The sequence below is a fragment of the Crocuta crocuta genome, unplaced genomic scaffold (assembly GCF_008692635.1).
Source record: "Crocuta crocuta isolate KB4526 unplaced genomic scaffold, BGI_CrCroc_1.0 scaffold48, whole genome shotgun sequence".
Classification (NCBI taxonomy): Eukaryota; Metazoa; Chordata; class Mammalia; order Carnivora; family Hyaenidae; genus Crocuta; species Crocuta crocuta.
In genome coordinates this window covers 1,633,267-1,637,930 of record NW_027533089.1, presented here as the reverse complement: position 1 = coordinate 1,637,930, position 4,664 = coordinate 1,633,267, and positions in this window count along the sequence as shown.

Genomic DNA, 4,664 nt, shown 5'->3' with positions numbered 1-4,664 from the left:
CAGGCAGCCTCAGAGCTGGGAGTCCGCGCGAGCTCAAGAGGGTGGGTTGGGCTGCAGTGGGCGCTGACCGAGGTGCTGAAGCTCCTCCAACCCGCGCCCTAGTTTACCCTCTCCCGCTGCTACCGAGCCAGCCCACCTCAAAAGTTTTCACCCAAGAAAAAGATAAAGGGAGTAACTGCCGAGAGAGGTGTGGAGACCTGGGCAACGGATATGACATCACTACAGCTCCTAGGGGTTTGGGGGTATATGTTGCTGGGAATTTGTTAACCAAACAAGGATTGACTCTCGCACTCCAGTTCAGCATTTGGTGGCAACTTAAGCTGCAAAGGAGAAGTAAAGAGTCAGCTAGATAATAGGATTATGAAACAAATAGTGCCTGGAACCTTCTGCTGTCATTGTCAGAGGACTTGATATCATATTTAGTGCTTTAAACAAAGTTTGCAGTGCAGACTATCAATGTGAATTTTCTGTTCAAGGCACACGGTTTGTGGCTATTATATATGCATATATACACTGTTGTTTATAAATAACCTATTGAAAGAATCTATTTGGTTAGGTATTAATGTGTACATTTCTGTCTAGGACTTTTGGTCATCTAAAAATATTATGCAGAAATGAATGAAGAAGCTTCCTTTTTTATCATAAATGGGATATTCCATTAGTGACCGCTCCCTCCAACACACAGCTGAAATCTCTTCTCACACACAGCCATACCCAGAAATATAATTTCCCTGTCAATCTGACATGTGTTGATGCCTGAGGAGGAATTCAGTGATGGATGGACAGTGGGTTGGGGAAAGTGATTATTTCTAAGCTTCTAAATACTTCTGTTTCCCTGAGCTCAAGAAACAGGACAGAACAACTGCCTCACAAGAGCAAGAAAGGGTAAATAGCAAACTAACTCTCTGACACTTCCTGTTGCTTAACTGTGCTTAAGCAGCTTCTTTTCTTTGAAACCAGAAAAAACTGTTTGCCATACATGAAAAGTGGGGAAGAGCTGGCAACCACCTTGAAACCTCCTTCTGACACAATTTATACCTTTAATACTCCTTGAGTTATGTCTTCTGTTGATTTTTCTAGAAATGTCATTTTTGAAGGGTTAAAATATGTGAACTGATAAGGCCATTGCTTCTATAATAAAAAATAAGATAAATTGAGATATTGGATACATACTGTGTACACTACAAACTCTCTATCAATCTTTTACTGAAAACTCTTATTTTTTAATATAATAAATCTCAATTAGGATTCAAATGTCTTAGAAAGTTATAATCCCCAAGGATTTATGTCATATTGCCTCTATTTTTATCCTGGTATTATGAATAAGGATACATGTGTATGTTATTACTTGAGGTTTCTTTTTCCCCTATGAAATATAAATAAGAAGTAGAAATGTAAATTTGAAAATTCCTTTTGAAGAGATAGGTCATGCATGGAAGAGAAATCGAAGAATAAGAGAAAGAAGGTAAAATTATCTGAGGGCTATTAGTGTAATGATAACCCTAGCAATCATAATCACAGTTGGAAATTCCCATTATTTCCTAGCAGAAACAGAAAACAGAAATTTCCTTTTGAAGTGAGTAGATAAAACTGCAGAGTTATATATGATACTCTTTAAGATAACTTTCTTTTTTCCCCCTCTCTTTTTACACTTGTTTCTTAACCTAATCTCTGTCTTCTATCTATCCATTCATCTATCTGGAATAAATCAGCATATATTATGTTTTTCAATGACTCATACATAAAAAATTGTTGGAAATTTTATTCTGTACCCATTTCTAAACATTTGGGATCATTGTGCAATTTGAAAAAGAATTTTCAGAGGTGCGATAGATGGGTGGCTCTATTAGTGCATTTGTATTACCAATACTAAATACAACATAACTGATTATTTTTATGTGTGCCCTTCTTTCTTTTCAGAGTGTCTTCTGCCATCTTGTCCACCTTCACCTCTCATCACACAGCGCAGCATGCTTATTTGATTATGAGGGGCTGTATTTAACAGACACATAAAAACGTAATATGAGGGATGCCTGGGTGGCTCAGTCGATTAAGCATCCAACTTCGACTCAAGTCATGATCTCACGTTCGTGGGTTCGAGACCCACATCGGGCTCTATGCTGACACCCAGCTCAGAGCCTGGAGGTTTCATATTCTGTATCTCCCTCTCTCTCTCTCAGAAATAAATAAAACAAAAAATTTAAAAAATCATAATCATCATAAACATAAAATCAACATCTATTCTTTTAACGACAATGTTTTCTTCTTAGGGATAAAACTTATTTTAATTTCATACATCGTTCACACTAATGATTGAACCAAAAGTCTTAAATGGGCATAATTTTTACCTATTAAGTCTCAAGTTTTCTATATTTCATGACACTGGAAGATCATTTATAACGAGGAGTTAAGACAAATTCTGTGGCATTTTGTCAGAAAAAAAGTGTGATGGAAGATGGTAAAACTTAAAGTAAGAAATGAAAGGTAATTATGTTACAAATGAAAATAGAGGATGTTAGCATACTTTTCAACACATGTTGCCATAAGAAAAGTTTAGTCATTTGTAGAGAACAATCAAGTTTAGTGACCAAACAAAAACTTTATTAAACATGCCAATGAAAAACAAAATCTGGGTCCAATGCACAGCACAAATGCACCAATACTCTACCATGTCTCTCTCTCTCTTTAAAACAAAACAAAACAAAAATTAGTTTTTCGAAAAGAGTTCTATTGTTTTTTGTCATTTGTTTTATTGTAACTCCACCCTTACAACACNAACTTTATTAAACATGCCAATGAAAAACAAAATCTGGGTCCAATGCACAGCACAAATGCACCAATACTCTACCATGTCTCTCTCTCTCTTTAAAACAAAACAAAAATTAGTTTTTCGAAAAGAGCTCTATTGTTTTTTGTCATTTGTTTTATTGTAACTCCACCCTTACGACATATTTTCATAAAATCAATTTGATGACTGTGTAGGTCACATCATATCTTATCTGCACATAGCAATTTACACAGCATTTTTCCTTGTAAGAACAAAAGTCCATGAAGTTTTTCATATCTTGTATCTACATTAGCTATTCAAAATAATTCTGTAATGGAAAGGAAACGATATGTCTACTTTTGTCTTCACAGTCACTTCATATTGGTTACAAAACTTAAATTGGTAACTGAAACTTAGAACAAAAAAATAAAATACGATGCATAGCATAGATTTAGAAATTTTACATTTTTCAATACACTAGAAAATATTTGATATTTATGTATCTAAAGTTAGCCCTCTATGCCTACATGGGTACCAAATTCCTTTGAAATTTATAAAGTACTACAGAAATTTTAACCAGTACTGTCTATAGAGGCATGCATAAAAATAAGCTTATATGAAATTGTGTACATATATAATACCTAGAGCAAAAATGTAACTTTTTAATCATTTATACCCAATATTACAAAAGTAAGTTCTAATTATATAATAAATTATATTGTTGGCTGACTGTATATTAATTTTCTTTTGTATAATATACTGCTTTCATATATGTTATACTACTACAGCATTCCAGAGATGCTTCATTATGTTTAAAAATGCTGTTGCCTATTTTGACTTTCACCTATCATTTAACATTGACAGACGTAGGTCTTTTAGAGAAAGACAAAGGACTATCCAACAGGTTGTAGAAACCTTTGAGAAAACGTTCATCTTTCATTAGATAAATGAAATAGTCTTTGCTACATTTTCTACTGTGTTTGACCTATAAAAGTACTGCCACACTTTCATTGCTTGCCCTCTTCTCTTCTCTCTTGAGGTGAATTTTCTCTCTTGCCTGCTGTCAGGCCATTTTCATCTAGGTCCTCTGTCTCTCCTAACTATCCTACCAGTCATTCTGTATTTATTTTTTACTATGTAGATTATTTACTGTCTCTTTTGTTATAATATATTTAATAAAGGGTCTTTGATATTCTGTTCTAATCTAATCATCTAGAGTAGTGCCTGGCACCTGGTAGTCACTTAATCAATAATGATTTAATGAATGAATGAATGAATGAATGAGTGAATTTATGACCCTAATTCCTTCATGCATGATATTTATATGCCCAAGGTTTGCTAGATGTCACTAACTTGATTTCTTCTGGGCGCCTCAAACTCAATATTTCAAATCAATATCTTTCTTCAATCATATTAGCTTATAGCACAATTTTCTGTATGTTGCAAAGGAAGCATTCAGTACATCAAAAATGCTGTTAATTTTTTCTCCATTTTTTCCCCTCCGTAATATCTCTACATCTATACTAGTTATTCATTCACACCTAGGTCGGGACCTCATTTTCTATCTAAATTATTATAATAGTTTCTTTCCTTTTCCTTATCACCAGTATTTCTTTACTTCTACTTTCAACCTAAAACTTATTATCCACACAGGACCTGAGATGGTTGATTTAAAGACTAATTTGGTCAACTTACTTCTCATATTACAGGCCTTTAGTGTCTTCCTATCTTATACACGACCAAGTCTGGACTCTAAAATGGCTTATCCAGGGCCCTGCATGATATGATAGTCTTCTCTTTCTCTTCAGTCTCTGTTCTAACCATTGTGTACTAATGATTTGAACCTAGTAAAATTTTAATGCGTGTAGGTCCCTTAATAATGTTGTCTTCTCTGTCA